This window comes from Triturus cristatus, chromosome 8, assembly GCF_964204655.1.
Source record: "Triturus cristatus chromosome 8, aTriCri1.1, whole genome shotgun sequence".
NCBI lineage: Eukaryota > Metazoa > Chordata > Amphibia > Caudata > Salamandridae > Triturus > Triturus cristatus.
This window is the reverse complement of record NC_140591.1, coordinates 1,145,542,268-1,145,559,867: the sequence shown is the minus strand read 5'-3', so window position 1 is coordinate 1,145,559,867 and position 17,600 is coordinate 1,145,542,268. Positions and strand designations below refer to the sequence as shown.

The 17,600-nt window shown below is 45.1% G+C and overlaps 1 protein-coding gene across 2 annotated transcripts in view; it reads right to left on the bottom strand.

The window, feature by feature from the left end:
• Positions 1 to 14,835, bottom strand: part of LOC146805520 (lysozyme g-like) — an 81,667-nt gene extending 66,832 nt beyond the window's left edge. The window contains exons 1-2 of one of the 2 annotated variants that reach the window (XM_085620515.1): positions 14,744 to 14,835; positions 14,005 to 14,078 (exon numbers count right to left, since the gene is read on the bottom strand). The gene's annotated coding sequence lies outside the window, so the exon portion shown is untranslated. Of the gene's footprint in view, positions 1 to 14,004; positions 14,079 to 14,720 lie in introns of both variants that reach the window. The other variant, XM_085620514.1, reaches the window with a different exon arrangement.
• Between the last annotated feature and the right edge of the window lie 2,765 nt (positions 14,836 to 17,600).

Below are 17,600 nucleotides of genomic sequence, written 5' to 3'. Positions count from 1 at the left end.
CATCTCGATGTAGCTGCGTGTCAGGAAGTCAATGGCTGCTTTCTCTATATCCCATAACCCAAGGACTCCTTGCGCCGCACCCAAGGCCATAAACCCGACTCCAGAACAGTCAAACTCATGTACCACTAAGGGATACATCAGTTGATCAAAATCCAGGTCCGGTGACACCAAGTTTGACAGACACATATTCAGAGCCCATTGGAACGGACATTCGAGGCTGTGAAAGACAGGCTGTACACAAGTGAAAAACGGGAATCTGAAGGATAATCCATAAGCGACGCTCAAGGTAGCCAGTGGTAAAGTCCCATAGGCTTCCCACATTCGGCTACGCAGATGGAACATGTTGAAGCCGTGGTCGAGAAGCGCAAGTCGTGCAGCCATAGCGTAGTGCGCAGACCAACAGCAGTATGCCAGCAATTAATGCGAGTATCAGAGGGAACCCTCCGAAAACCCCAGAAAAAATAGAATGAAAAATAGCTGGTATTATACCAAAAATAGACTGGAAAGACGTCACAAGGCCAGAGCCTACAATTTTAAAAAAGTGCACCAGACCAGTCGTAGAAGAAGCATTGAAGATAGTGTGTATTAGTGTGCCAAAATGTAGGGGGAGGTCAGTATTCAAAAGCGCTTGAACTTCCGTGCGAGTGTTCGCAACTTGAAGGAGAAATGTTTCTCGTGACGAAGTCAACGCTACCTCCTTTTGAGACAAAAGAGCCCTTATTCTGCTCATCCTATTGAACTCTGCTTTCAAGGTTGGAATCGTCGGCCAGATGGATATATCAAGCCGGCCTTGCGGGGGTGGGAAAAGCACGTTATTACAGCAAACTACTCTTCGTGAAACTGAAACAATATAAGGAATTCCAGCTAACATCCCAAAGCAAGCCTCACTATTTAAAATGAAGATAACTACCATTAGCAAGCAACGTAAATGATGGCGTTATAACTTGTACAGGAATGCCCTTCAGCACGCAAGCTAAATTAGGGGCATTCATATTACATGATCCATGTAATTGGATATGTCTACCCACTACCGAATGATCAGGAGCAGTCGTACACTCCTCACCCTTCAAATAAACCTCTTTGCCGTCTCTCTCACATCGATATGTAAATGGGAGAGACCAGACCTCATGCAAAAATGCAGAACCAAGTTTTTCAAATCTGCCTAAGGCATAATGTTTCATGCAAGAACTAAACTTATACATAGAAATCGGTAAAGTTACCATTCCATGTACGAGCCAAACTTTATAATCCGACTCAGCAACAGAAAAAGGCAAAGGTTCTAACTTTTCTATACGTAATAGGGAATATGTAGCATCTTTCATGGACATGAATTGTTGTTTTGCTGACAGATTAAATGGGCGGAATAGAGACGAAACATTCATGTAATCCCATGGTACTTTCCCCGCCTTTAACGTCTGCAAAGCCCAAGCAAATTGCATAATCGATCTTAATTGATTTTGACCATGATACAACACAGACACATCGTCCTGGACAATATCTACAACAGATGAAACAATGTTATCCAATGTATATATTCTTGAAGATAAGGTATTAATACTATTATCTATTACTGCCAAAACTTTTTCCATATTGGCTTGGTCAATAGCACGGAGCCTGGAAGCAGCCTCAATTTGTGACAACTTCCAAACCTCGTTGTAAACAGCATACACCCATCTTTTGGATCTTCCTAATGCGGGACCCTTAACAAAATCATTCAAATCAATGTTGTCATGCAAACGTGACAAGTGAAGTTTAACAGAATCTAATGTGGAATGTTGTAACCATGTCTGACATAATTTACCAACCGAGTAGGTAGTGACAGTATGTGATGACAGAAAACGTGGGTCTACTCTATCCTGTATGTACCCAGGAATTACCCCCAAAAATCTACGTTGACAGGTATCCGAACTTTTCTGCCATATCAACCAACCAGTAGGGTATAATGCACTAATATTGAAGGTGGAATTGGAAATAAAAGACTGCAACATAGTAAGGGACAGATCTGTGTGATTCTCCCAACCAGGATAAGCTCGCAGATCCGGGATCGATGGGGAATTTAAGATTTTAGAGATAGCCAATCCAAAACAGGTTGTCTGAAAAACAGTAGAATTTAAAAACAACATGTGGTTAGGTATCAGGCAGGCACGATGTAAAGCTTCTGTACCCTGCACCTGCCAAGATTTAGTACCCCAAACGGATTTGAGATCAATAGCCTGTTTCCAAACGTCATACCCACCAATTGCCAAATCATCCATGAAGGACTTAGAAAACAACAATTTAGTGTGGGTCAAACGCACCTTTGAAACAGGGTCATTATTAAGCTTAAAATAAAAAGAAGCATTATTAGTTACACTAAAATCTGAAAAATATGAAAACTTTGCGATCATTGTTTTTGAACTTCCAATCTTTGGGGCCGGGCAATGTTCCCACTGTGTAAAGTTAACCAAACTACGAAATGAGTTTGCTCTATGGAGAAAATGTGTGCCATAATGTTGATAACAAAATTGCTCTGCATAGTTCTCATTATTCAAATACAAATCCTCAGCATCAAAAGCGGCATAGTATTTTAAATCAGAAAACAGTGTCTCTATAGTTTTAACATCCCAATCATCAGATCGAATGTCTTGCTTCACCACATCACCCATAGAGACACGATATACAGATGGCACATTAATCACTTCCGTGGGGCCATGAATTTGAAATTTAACAGCATCCCATGCTATTCCATCACGGACAGGCCAGGCGGTGATATTAACAAAGGTCTGGTCCCTCTTCATGATGTGCGATGATGAATGTGGGGCCAAAGTTCCATTAATTAATCCAATCTTAGAACGTTCATGCAGGTAGTGTCCATTTATCAATCTAAAAAACACCACCACAAAACCAATGGACATGAACAAAAAAATGCAAATGAGCACCAACCAGATGTAAATCCAGGGGGGAACCAAAAATTGTCTCTTGAACCAGGCAAAAAATTTAGAAAATTTGGAAGGGGCAGTGGAAGTCAATGATTCAGTTCCAAAGGAAGAATTAGACTGGACAATGTCAGTTGAATGCAAAAGGGGCAATGGGACATCAGTAGGATATGAATATTCAGCATCATCAGGTAAAGCACTATCCGCAGGTGAAACAGCAGAATCAGAAAGTACTTGCATTTCAATGGCAACCTCAGGTACTACGTCAGATGGTCGCACCACAACAGCACTGCGCATCATTGAAGGGCAAGAAACTGATGGTGTCAGACTATGGAGTATCGGCCACCCTGTGTAGAATGACATTGTCAACCGAAATGTACCTGTTGTCTCTGTGACCAGGAAGGGGAGGTAAAACAATTGTGCGGGTACCCTCAACTCCAAGCACCGGCACTGGTGCACGATAAGAGGGTCCAAACTCCTTCTTCTTCTCCACCTTCTCACGGACCAGATCACCAACTCGGGGTAGCCAGCCGACTACCGGAATCTGCAGTCCAGCCTCGGTCGCAGAAGACACGTGCTCTTTTGCTAGAGTGTCTCTTGTTTCTTGAAGAGTCTGTAAAACAGTACAGTGGTCATCTAAGTCAAAAGGCGCGGCCGCCGCCGCCATGTCGAGACCCTCTAGGTCAGGGACAAACATTCGAACTCCGAAGAGCATCATGTACGGGGTCCTCCCACCCAGAGACCTTCTAGGGAGATTATTAAGTGCACGTTGGACGTCATACAAATGGGATAGCCAGTTTTTGCCAGTACCTAACACCCGGGCCGTCAATGATTGCTTTAGGTCACGGTTCATTCGTTCCACAACACTATTGCCCTCAGGCCGATATGGAGACGAAAATTTGACTTGTACCCCCAAACTTTTCATGGCTTCTTTGTAAGCCTTAGAGGCAAACGCAGGGCCCTGATCAGAGTGAAGGGTGCCACATGCAAAACTCCCTATAAAGACACGCAATGCGTTGATGACAGTCCTGGCGTCAGCACTCCTTTGTGGCCACACCCAAAGAAAACGTGTGCACGAATCTACTGCAACCAAGATATACTTGTACGCAGTGTCTGAGGAAAAAGGACCGCAGTGATCTAAATAAACACATGCAAGTGGTTGATTAGATATATGCAGCTGCGTTTGTGGTGGACGTGCCACCGTTGATGGCTTAATTTGTTGGCAAATTCCACAATTGAGGACATAAGTCCGTGTATGTTTGTACAAACCGTACCACCAATAACGCTGTTGCAACAGTGACACAGTTGCGGACACTCCGGCGTGCGCTGACGCAACACCCTCATGCGCAGCTTGAACCAAAGCAGGTCTGCAGTCCGAATTGGGAATAACCCTATCCCCAACTTCATTAATCCTCACTAACGGGACGTTATCAGGACTTAAGTGATAATGGTATTGAGAAGGGAAACCTCTAGGGAAGTTTGTCCCAGTCTCCGTTGCAGCAATAGCTGCCAAGATGTCATCATCGATCTTAGTTTTGGATCTTGTAACTGCTGCTACTACGTATGTTGCCACTGCTGTTTTAGCTGCCTCGTCAGCCAAACTGTTACCGACAGCATGGACACCAACTCGTTGGTGACCAAGAGTGTGAATAACACTCACAAGGGGTAGACTGCCTTTTAGTTCAGCCACCCTAGCCCAAAGCGTTTTATGCTTCACTGTGCTACCTTTTGAATCACGAAAACCATTCGTGATCCAAAACATCAGATTGTCGTTGTAAGATTGTACACAATAGTAAGAATCACTCACTATAAGTGTTGTGACTTTGTAATCAGCAAACTCCAGTGCAAGCACCAGAGCTCTAAGCTCCGCCAATTGAGCGGTACAATCACCCAAAGTCTGCGTATGCACCGCATCCTGGACGAATTCTCCATTCACGAAAGTACCAACCACAATTGCGCAAGCCGCTGAATAAGCGTGCCTTGATCCAGTTGCGGGTTGCGCAGACCCGTCAGTGTAAATGACACAATGGAAGTCCTCCAACGGGCGCAATGTAAGTGGAGCCGGATGAACTAATTCATACTCCAAACTCTCCTGAGTCTGAAGTCCTGCGTCAAAAATGTATTCGACATCAGGTGAGGCTAAGGAGGTCGCCCATTGTATCCACCGTGGATGCAAAGCTTTAGAATTCGGCACACTTGCTTTAGTGACTGCCTCTAGGGCAGGAAATGGTGTTACCACCATCATGCGCTTCCCCTGTGATAGCGCTCGTTCTTTCAGGATTGCCATCTGAACTGCTGTCAAAACCTTTTCGACAGTGGAGAAACGCATTTCAGCCGAAGTATATAAATGAGACTTGTAAGCAATGGGGACTGTATCGCCTTCATTGTAAGTTAAGTACGTGAACCCCTCAGCACCCGGCACAATTCTAATGACCAGGTTTTTGTGGTTATCACGAGTTTGTAAATATATCGCAGTAAGAAGGTCAGACTGCAAAGAGTGTAATGCAGCTGAATGTTCTGGCAGCCAGCAAGATTTGGTAAAAGTAGGTTGCACCAAGGCATATAATGTCTTGATACGCTGGGCATATTCAGGAATGTAGGTACGACCGAAATTCAGAAAGCCCAGCAATGATTGAAGTTGTTTCAGTGTCGTAGGGATACGAAGGCGTGCGCATTTCTCAAGGAACTGCGGAGCCAAGCCTCGGCCCTCATTGTTGAGTTCGTACCCCAAGAATAAAACTGTGTACTCGGCAATGTGGGACTTCTTAAAGTTAAACTTGTAACCAAAGTCCGCAAACATACAAATTATGTTGTCCACGCGAGCAAGGTGAGGAAGCAACTCGTCATCTGTTAAGTAGATGTCGTCAACGTACGAGTACGCCTCCGGGTCTACCATCTCTAAGAGAGAGACCACACGGGCAGCAAAAACTCCCGGACTATTTTTATAGCCCATTGGAAGCCTTTTGAATACTTTTTGTTTACCACCCGAAGTAAAAGCGGTCCACTCATAACTATGAGGGGATATGTTATGGCAATAAAAACCATTGGACAAGTCAAGTGTGGTTTTGAACCTTTTTCTCACAAGACTATCAACGAGAGCCGAACTATGGTATTTTGCACCGCACAATTCCGGCAGTGCGAGTTTAAGTGCCGGTAATCCAAAACTAGGCGGTACGATCCGTCAGGCTTCGTTACAGTGAATAAAGGATTATTCATGGATGACACACACGTTTCAATTACACCCTGATATTCCAATTGTTCAAGGATAGCCGCGACGTGAGACCTAGCCTCACGTCGCATAGGGTATTGGGGTTGTGGCTGGGGGTCGGACCGTAATGGAAAATCGTGGAGGGTAGAACTTTTATCCCACCCCACCTGATTACGATACAACGCAGGTGCAAGCACCCGCGCCCACTCCTCGGCTAACCTCTCAGACTCCTCCTTGGGCACTACGTGTCCAAAAGAAGGAAGAATAACTTCTTCCCCCCTTGGAGCGTTAAGAACGAAAGCCGGGGGCCAATCTTTCTCCGCCAAAAGTATATCATATGTGGTAGTTAGATTATCCCAAAATACCGCGTTAATTTTGCGTTGTATGTCACCCTCAATATTGAGTACTACGTCAAATAATCTCTCAGGGGGGGCTACGCGAGTATCAGCAGTTTCTACTGTTACATAGATTTTAGTTGCTGTCGCCTCCAGAAATGGACGCAGTGCTCCCCGCACTACTGTAACTTCCGCCGCGCTGTCTAGCAGCGTCAAAGCCCACTTCATGTTCAGAAGCTGTGTCCGCACCATCTGAGGCATACTTCGCTGAGATAGCAGCAACTTTCTTTTTCTGAAACGGAGGACGCGGACGTGCAGAATCCTCCTGCTTGCTTTTTACGTCCGCTTGTCTGGGTTGCTCACGTCCTTGAGCACTCCGGCCTCTCCCACGGTCTCCGCCACCAAAGTGTGAAGCCGCTGTTTCCTGTGAAGAACGAGGAGAGCGCTGGTCAGGAACCTGAAACCTATCAGGTGATTTAATACGAGAACGATCACGCAAATCATAAGTGCGTTCAACATATGCCTGAACCGGAGAAGCTGGACGAGTCTCCTGTTTCTGTTGCTGTTTATCTTGTTTTTTGGCTCGCCAATTTTGTTTTGGAAAGTTAGGTTTATCGTCTTTTGTAGACGAACTCACTTTAGTGTGCTGTACTACATCAGGAATTTTGAAGACAGGTTTCACGCCTAGGGCGCTACGTCCAACCATCCTGTAGGCCTTCGCAATAACTTTTGCAAACTCCCTCGGCTTATCTTCATCCGCAATAAGCGCCATCATGTTTCCCACTTGAAACTGCATGGCATCTCCTTTGAGATTTCCCATGATCATGGAACATACTACATCGAAGCTGTCGATAAGCCGCATTCCCAATTCAATAGCTGCTTCCGCACCATGGTCCTCCTGGACTTTCTTGATAACGGAAGGTAGTACCGACATAGACGTAGTACCGAAGCACTTCGAATAGGTCGCGGCAAAGACCTTGCCCCAATTGTCACAATCGACAATGTCAGGGACCAGTTCTTTCGGCAAAGTAATAGTGAGTATCCTGTGTTTATCCACAGGACTAGTGTTAGGAAACACGGCTTCTAGTTGATCGAATTTTTCTGCAAGCCAATAAGGATATTCATCCTTATTCAGGGGGCGCTTGCCAACAACCGCGTTTACCATTACAGGACTGATCACAACTGCATGATGGTGATCAGCCCCGTGTCCCGCAACTGCAGGTGCCCCCACCTGTACAGTGCGCGACACATACTGCACCAACGCCCTATGGACCGTAATCAGGGTAGTGTGTAGTATACGTAAGCTATCCACTCCTACCGTCAAGTAGCGTGGATGAGGTGTATGTCCGGCCAGCACCGGCCAAGTAGCTCCTTCAATAGACAAAGGACCCAGTCTCGCTGGGGTGACCGTGTGGGGGAGGGCGCCATTAAACCAAATAGTGTGTTGCCAGGTTGAGATTGGAATTTCCAGAGCCATATATGGCGTATACCGTAGAGGCACCGGTGTTGCAGTGTATTTGTGGAATGTTTTATCGACATCTTCCACAGCCTCAAAGGTAACCCAAGAGTAAAACAACTCATAAGGGTATGTAGCACTTGCACTTACGACAAATACCACTGCCATCCCGTCATCAGGCACCCCATACGTCCTCAAATGAGCACGCAGAGACACCCTACTATGGGCGGGAATTTCTATCGCCATAATGACTTAAAAAAAATTACAACGAGATCTTTAGTAGCACTTGGGCTTATATTAGTTTAACCTTTTCTATTATCAAGCTTGAAAGAACCTATAGCCTAAAACCTAGGTAGGTTAAGCCGTCACTCCCGTTATCCGGAAACCAGAGTGAGGGCGTTGTGGACTAATATAAAACACTACTAAGGCATCTCAGATATTGAAACCAAACGTTAGGTGCGCCATGTTGTAGGGATTCTGCGTATGCACAGAACTATGCGCAGGAAATCAGAACCTTAGAGAATTGTGGTGTACCAGAAACTCCCCTCAGAACTAAGAACCCCTTATCCGACTAGCTTAGTGTCACATTCGTTATCCGAGATTTAGCTCGGCGGTCCCAATGTATAGACAACCCAGAACAAGCGACTTAGTTATTCTCAGGAATGGTGGGAACCCGAAATACCCGTTTGCACATATATATCAGTCCACAACAGAATAACTAAGACACAGAAAAGTTTAAAGAATTTATTCATAAACCTCGAGTCCTGTTATAAAGTACTTTGGCTAACATAAGTAGACAAATGGTTAAGATCATTACCACTAACATTGTTACAATACCATAGAATACAAAAGGAGCGATCATATTAATAATGACAGTGGAAAATAACCACCCTCCTTTCTCTAGCAACTAATAAAATATTATTAGACTATTAGAAGGTCTCATAGGCTTGCATAGGGGACCCCATACCGTATAGATCAGCTCAGGTGTGTCACATCACAGGATCAGCTCAGTGTTCTCTGCAACAGCTCTTCTATCGAATGCTCTAACAATATGCTGCGCTGTGATATTAAAGCACAAGACTTTCTGGTATTTGCAGCTGCGTGCATGTTGTGACTAAACAGTGGTACGATCACCCTGAACACAATCAGCCGGCACCGTCTAGTGTCCTAGAACAGTTCTTTACTCGATGTACAGACCAAGGGCACTAGCAACTGTTAAGGATGTATAAATAACATTCCCTTGAGACAAGAGCGAGTCTGCATTTCTCAAATTAATAACATGTAACAACAGTGTCGGGTGCAAAGTCAGCAAAAGCAACAAGATGGCTTTCTAGCAGCTAACGCGATTAAGCTAACTTAGCACTGTAAATAGGGAGTGGCCTTAATCCACGTGACACCTTTTGACTCAGAGATGAGAGTACCAACTCAGATCTCAGGTAGGGCATCTGCACTTTGCCAGGTGCCAGCATGCAAGATCAGGGAGGCTCCGCCCTCTTCTCCCTTGACTGGGCACAGCTTTCCATAGTTAGAGATCACAGAGTAAATGGTAAGGATCTTTATTCGTTCAGTGCTTCAGATGGTGTGGCAGATACACTGAAGACAGAGCAGTTTCCAGAATGGATGCTCGAGGCAAACTTTTTAATTTTATTGAAACCAACTCCCAAACACCATTATACAAGCAGTAGCCTCCTTAACCCATGGTGTGTCTCCATGTTATGACGTGTCACAGGACATGAGAACCACACCCAATAGAATTGGTTCTAGTGGTGCTTTGGTGAGTGTTAGTGTGAAGGAGATAGAGGGGAGGGTGGACAGAGTGGAAGGACAAAAGCTTTCAATAGAAAATGCTAAAGTTGGAAACTAAAGAAGATGACATTTGAAATTAGGAGAAATGTTTTTTAAAAACTTGAAACTAGTGATCCAATGGAGTAGGCGGTGAAATGCAGTGACACATTGCCAGCGCAGTGCAAATAATGCCACTAGACGTTCCCGTTTATATTAACTGAATGCTCTCAAGGTGATTTTAATTTGCTTTTTGAGAGATGTCTTGATTAACGGAACCCCCACTGTGAGACTAGGGGTGACATGAGCAGCTGCCAGGAAAAGAGACTGGAAATGTAGGTCTTGTGAGAGACTACTGAGCCAGGGGGCCATGGGAAACAAATGAGGAACAAAGAGCTGCAAGCTATGAAGAAAGAGATGTTGGCAAACAAACTTGTGGTTTCACAGTGGGTCCAAAACAAGCCTCTGTGGTTTATGGGGGCAGAACCTACTTCTATGCGACTCCAGTCAGCTTCTCACCTCCCGGATGCTACAAATCTTGGTTGGGGTCTAGCGTGACATAGAGGACCAAGGTGCTTGTGGTTCTGTTTGCGTTAGTAAGCTGTTTGATTTTGTGACCTGCCTAATACCGAGGCTCTAGAGAGGTCCATGTCTCCTGTTTTATCCAGTGCTTTAACTGGGCCAGTACTCACAGGTACTGAGTACCTGCACTACTTATATTTTATCCCTCTGAGCACCAGCACTTCTCTACTGCGGAGGAGAGTTCCGGTACTCATGAAAGCAGTGGCGTACCTGGCCATTTTGCCGCCCATGCCACATGGAAGAGCGGGGGGTGCAGGCGATATTCCCACGATTGCTGCCCCACGGCAAACACATGGAAGAGCGGGGGGCAATGCCCCCAGACCGTCTCCCCTAGCTATGCCATTTGCATGAAAGGTAGGCTCACTGGCTGATGGTGAGCAGCACTAGACTGTCAGAGTGCAACCTGTCTCTGGCAGCCAAGATGCTGCAGTAGTCCTGAGCTGAGTCAACGTTGAACTCTTCAGTGTCGGCTCATTTGCATAATGTCCCGGTGTTCACCATTGCGCTGTGTTTGACAGAGCAGGGTCCATGCAGGCAATGCGCTGTCAATCACATTAGTACTAAGTGTGCATTTGTGAAAACACAGGAATTGAGGCAGCCCGCTGATAGCTGCAATTAAGAAAGCCATCTGAGGTGAGGAGTTGAAAATGGCTTTAATCCCACCTTCGTCTTTTGTGAGTGTCTGCTTATGTCTGTGTGTTTGCCTGCTTGTATGTGCATGTTTTTTGTGAAAGTGAAAAACAAGAGAAAGTGGGAAAGAATCAGGACGCTCTCAGGGGGTATTTTAAAGGAAATGTGCAGAATGCTTTGTGTGCATATCTGCTTGATTCTTTCTGTGTGTGTGCACGCTCAAGAATATATCATTGTGTGCCAAACAGCAGCAATTAACTGTACGGTGTTAAGACGCTGCAAATATTACAAAACACGGAAATAGTAACATATAATCGCTTTTGCCTTTTTTTTCTGTAACATAAGTTAACCTCTTTGTATATATAAATGCATTTTTCATGTGTTTTAGTATGTGCTGCAACTGGTATAGAAGCCATTAAGTATCATCATGTCTTGCCCTAAGACCCGTCAACTCGCCACACCTCTAGCTCATTTTAATGAGTACCTGCACTTATTTTTCTCATTTAATGCCCTGGTTTTGTCCATTCTGTGTTGATGTTTTTTATATCTTACCCCGCACTATTTTCCCTTTTTTCCCCCGTTTTCTTTAGCACCCTTTGTGATGCGAGAGGGTGTAGGTTTCTCTCAAGTTTGTTTATATAAGGAGTTTAGGCTGAAAAAACAGGTTAATTACATCCCTTTTGCTTTTGTCTTGTAATCTATTCTTCAATAAATTAGATTAGAAAGAGTTGGGTGATAATTATATAGTGAGACAGTCTGCTGTCATTCAGGTTACATGTAAACACAAACTATTTATATGTGTATCCACTTGTCACATTAAATTATATACACTTCTAAATAAAACTATTAAATATAAACAATGCGTACTTCTGCATAGTTTTTAGGGAATTTGGCAACTGCAGAAATGTATCAGCTATTAAACCTATTGTGAACGTTTCACATAAAAGAAACATCTCATATTGTGGAGCTCCAATCTATCAAGTGTTGTCACATGGCTCTGGCTCTATCAACACAAGTTCGGGAAGCACATTCACATTTCTGAAATTCCAACATTTTCTTTAAAAATGTTTTTTTATCAAATTAGCCGAGTTCTGATGTTGGCCAATTTCTTCAGCACGTCTCTACTTCTATTGCGGAGGGAGATAAATCTGATGGACGACACCTAATTATGTAATTTGTGTGGTCGCAGCAATTTTCATATAATTATAAATTTGCCGCATTTACCACATAATCCATCATCTGCTGCATAATCTGCGGATTTTTTTACAAACAACAAATGTGTTTCTAGCTGAAGCTCTGCAAAAGTTACTAAAAATGCTGCAGCTTGTGATGCTGTGGAGTGGAAGGCCCTTTGCAAAGGTTGACTGGTCACTTTTCCATAGCTTATCACTGTGTTTGGGTGTTAAACTGGTACTAATGAGTTGCAACCAATTCCCAGGCAGTCTCAACAAGATTAATAATGACAAAATGCTGAATTAATACCATCTCAAAATGTGCCGCATAATGTAGCATAATTTGCCTTTTCTTGCCGCATATTTTACTCAATCCTAATGCATATTTTGGTCCTCCCCTACCGCATAACTCCATTGGCCTTGCATTTACCTATGTGAGGAGAAGTAAGAGCGGTGAGGGCCTCTGTCTAAGAGGGATACCCAGTGCTAAACCTTGTGCACTTGTACCTGTGTTGTACATTTTCTGAGAGACAGAGAGAGAGAGAGAGAGCGAGAACGAGAAATAGAGTTTTGAAAACAAACCAGTTAGTGCATTAGAAGTCACATCAGTTTAGAAGTGTCTATTTAAGTTACTCTAAATCAGACTTTGTTTCTCATAATCTGCTGTTTATTACATACTATTTAAAAAATCGAGGGACCCACAGGATTGTTTAGAGTTGATTTGTTTTGTTTTAATTTCTGTTTATCTGGGTTTGAACTTTATTAATAAAACAACTATTTGCCTCCCAGGCCAGATTGAGCCGATAACATGACTAGTGAAAGTATCACTAGCCAAATATACAATAGCCATATAGTCCACTGACGAGTGTGATACTGATTGTTAAGGCTCTGAATCTGAGTTGTATGCCTGAGTCACAGAAGAGAGCATAAAACAAGGGAGAGGGCATTTCACAACCGGTATAGCCTGAAGCAGAAGGGCCATAATAGTATTAGAACATTCCAGCCACTTAGGGCCTAATTATGAGTCTGGCAGTCTGAAGACCACCAGACTCGTGGTGGCATGGAGGTGGCGGTCCAGCCACCGCCACACTAGCGGTCCGGCTGCCCCATTACGAAAAAGCGGTCGGACCGCCCTGGGACCGCCACCAATAAACTGCCATTCCCTGGTGGTAGCAAGGCAGTCAGAGGCGGCAATATGCGTGGCGAGACCGACTTGGTCCCATAGAGCATATTAAGAGGTGTTCCCATTAAGGTGCCTTTTTCGAAGGCACCGCCGCCTTTGAAAGAAGAACCGCAGAGTAAAGAATCATGCCGCCCGCCAGACTACAGAAAACTTGTAATCCGGCTGGCCACAACTCTTGGCGGCGCTGGGGCACGGCAGTGGCGTGCCGCCCGCCTCCATACAACCAAAAGTTGTAATAAGGCCCTACAGGTGCAATGTACTGAATTAGAAAAGGGAGAAACAGAAAGACAAACATTAGATTGTTGGAGCAGAAGGCTTATAGCAGCCATTATAAGCCCGGAGCTACTTCATTGTCATCAATGAAGCTCTCAACATTTCAGTGTTCTAATATTCTGTGCACCAGTGTAATGAAATGTTTAGGGAAGTCATCATCTCATGAACACTTTAAAGCTCTATATAAATGACACATACTGAGTAGCTATTTGCTTGAGAATCCATAAAGTGCTTTGGAATTTTACTGGATAGGAAAGAGCTCTATAAATAGTAATACAATATTATTTTTTCTTTTATGCACAATTTGGAACAATTCAGAGAGAGTGAGTATTTTTTCTCTTTCTCTGTTCAAACTTTTTTTCTGGGTCGATACTTTTGCTGGAATCTCAGAATAAATGGAGCACACAGTGCATTATCATGCAGAATAAAAAACTGAATTTCATAAGTTTGCTCGAAAGTAGCACTTACCAATGGAGCCAGCTAAGCAGAGGCACATGAATACATCCAACATTGCGCCAGTTGTTTTTCAGCCGCCTAAAAACCTGAAGCGAAGACGACACAAAATTAATGAATGTCATGGATGGTATAACAGAGTTAACTGAAAATACACACACCAATGACATGACATAATAAGACCAAAAATAAAAGATGTACCAGAATACTTGTGCATATACAAATGTGTTTGATGGCATGATGGGAGCGCTTAAGTTTCCTAAGTCGTTGAAATTGTAACTCGTCTAGTCCAAGATTTTTCCATAAGCAACAGAGTGCAAGGACAAAACCTTGCCTGCATGAGCTACTCATTCTCATATAAGTTGGAAACCTGAGATAATTGAAAAGTTATGTAATGGTAACTGTCACACTAATTCCAAAGTACATGCATTAAACTCTATGTAAAGGCTCTGCTTCTCCTGAGGCTAGTTCTGCGCTATGTAAATACACTCATCAAATAAATAAATAGTGTGCAACAAAAATGAAACTGAAATCTAAACATTTTAATCATGTTTAAACATCCTATTCCCGCTACAATTGGTCGAGTAGGAGTGAATAAAACGATAAATCTGCCTCACGGAATCGAATCCAGCACCTTACACCCCAATGACTAATTGATTGTTTCTATACAATTGTTCATCTTCACTCCCCATGATCAGTAAAATCTGATTTTTGCTAAATCTGTTACCCACTCAGTCTACCGGCACCAGCTTACTGTATGTAGGATTGTATTCTTTGGGCTCTTTCCTTCACCCTGACTTGGCTGCTTGAAAGGAGAGCTATATAAAGCCTGCTGGCTGGCACCACTCACCCTTGTTTATGAAGAGACCTGATTGTGCAAGTGCCTAATGAGCAACAGGGAAGTAAAACCATCAAATGTAGGTCATTCCAAACGGAAATTAAAAAATCCCTCTGTGCCTGTGGCTTCCTGACCTGACAGACCATTTGGAACCTCAATCAGATAATGTCACTTGATTGATTAACCCAACCCAATGAGCCAAAATACAGCCTTCCGCTAGAGAACTGATTACATTGAGCACTGAACTGGAAATCACTCATGGCAGGTAAACATGGCAATTTATGATGACTGATGTGTGTGCAATGCACATGGTGAAAACACTGGAATACCCAAAGAGAATCATAGTATGGCAGGATGGAGCGGGGAGAGGCAAAGCTGCCCAACTCACCCTTCGGAATAGACAGTGTCACATCAGGGCCATGGTAGGGGACTATCTGCTAGGGTGTTGATTTTAGCATTACTCATGCCTTACATCTTCCATTGATGGCATTTATTCCCTCATATGTGCTATCTTTTTCTCATATCTTTGCCCAAACATCCTGCTTTGCTGTGAAATGCCCCGGTTACTTACCGGTAATCTTCATTACTCTGAGTATTCAGCTCTACACCAGAACCCTCCAAAGCAAAAGTTATCCTCCCATGCCTCCCATCCCTTCCCAACATGGCCGACCCATGTCACCCTTGACCTCTATATGAGGAGGGCCGGCCCAACCCTCAGCCTGAGAACTACCAAGCAAAAACATGAAGCTGAGAGCCACACAGGGAGGGAGGGATGGGAACTCATGTGGCGAGGAAGACTACACTCAGAGTAATGAAGATTCCCGGTAAGTAACCAACCTCCTCGTAAGTCTTCCTCGCCACATGAATAGTGAAGTGAGCACATACCCAAGCCAAGCGGCTTCATGTAAAACTCACAAGAAACCACAGACAAAGGGACAAGGCCAAACAAGTAGGCACAATCCAAACACAGCTGGACAACACTCAAGAGGAAGCACAGAAAGCGAGAACCACAAGAGACGGAAAACCCAGCCCGGAGAACCGCCCAGCAAAGCCACTCGCAGAAGGACAAACCAACACCACCTGGCAGAGAACCAAGACAGGTGCGGAGAGGACCAGGAAGCAGCCCCACTGAAACCAGTAGTAGACACCCAACACAAAAAAGGCCCAAGAGACAGACAGAGGCCCCGGGAGACCGACCCTGCACCAGGGCAAACACCACAGAACCCGTGACACATAGGCCAGCAGGAGAGGCCGCGCCACCCACCAACACAGGAAAGATAGAGAAGACAAAGGACCAGAACAGACAGGACCAAAAATGACAAACAAGTTGGCACAGCCGCAAAAAAAGACCGCCCCAAACACCGCAACACTGCATGCCGGGCTAACAATCTGCAAGAGCAGAAACCACCCCAGACACAAACACTAGAGGGAAATGAAACAACGTCACGGGGACAGCCGAAAGGACTGAAGGCAGAAATGCAGGACCCCAATGCAACACAAAGGGACAGGCAGGACCCGCCAGAACGGAGGGGAGCGCAGAAGGACCCAGCTCCCCATCCCACCCAACCAAGATGAAGGCAAGTCCGCCCACCAAGCCTGAAGACTCGAAGGTGCCACGCTCAAGGCCAAGGCCATCAGACAGGAAAACAAACACCCAAAACGGGAAACACAGGGAAAAAGCCCGATCCCACAGAAGCACACCAATGAGAAAAAGACCCCAAAGGTCAGAAAACAAGCCAGAGAGCAGCTGAGAAACAGGAGCACAAAGGGACTCCAACACTGTCAGGGAGCAAGCCCAAGACCGCAGGCTCCACCAAACAAGGCAGAAGAAGACGCAAAACCCCCACTGAAAGTGGAGGGCCCGCAAAGGGAACAGAAAAATTGAGAGTACCCAGCACTCCAGGATGGGCACCACCCACCGGAGAGGAAACCTCAGCCGGGGATCACATCAACAGAACAAATTCCCCTTCCAGTGAATCCCGCACAGAAGAAGTAGAACCAAAGGAAAGGGAGAAAAGGCGGAAGCAGAAAGCTGGGCCAACCAAATGACAGTGCACCTAGCCATCACACCCCCAGACATGGAAGGAGAGGGCAGAAGTGAGGCAGACTAGCCAAGCACTTGACTGCAGCAGAACCCCCGTTGGGCACGCAACAGGGCTGGCCACTGACAGAACACTGCCACCGCCGGGTGAGACGGAAGACATGGGTAGAAAGAACCTGCACAGGCGAACCACCACACAGACCACAAACCCCGGGATACAAACCGCCCAAGTGAGAACCCCGCACCCCAGACCATGACAGAATAATCCGTGCAAGAAGTCAAAAGGAACAAACCTCATAACCCCTAGGAAAATGAGGCAGCCCCCACCAAAGGCCAACAGCACTTCAGATTCCCAGGCGGACCCCAATCCAGGAACCAACCAGGCCTGACAAGTCCCAACTCCAGAGAGCTGACGGGAACAGGCATAGGCAGGGTGGCAAGGCTGCGGTCCCCGCACGGCGAACCGGAAACGAACATGATCTCCCCGAACAGCCAGGCGACACCACAGACCCAGCAAAAGAATGGCCAACAACACCTGGAAAGACGATCAGCAACACATGTACAGGGGAACAAAGCCTACAGCATCTTGTGTACCCAGGAGGTCACCCATTCAGGCACTTACCAGGGCCGTTGAGGCACAACAGCTGAGATCAGACAAAAATAGGCGCTATCAGGGTGGAATGGCCTTAGGCATGACCCAGCACAGAGCGGCAACACAACACCATCCCCCAA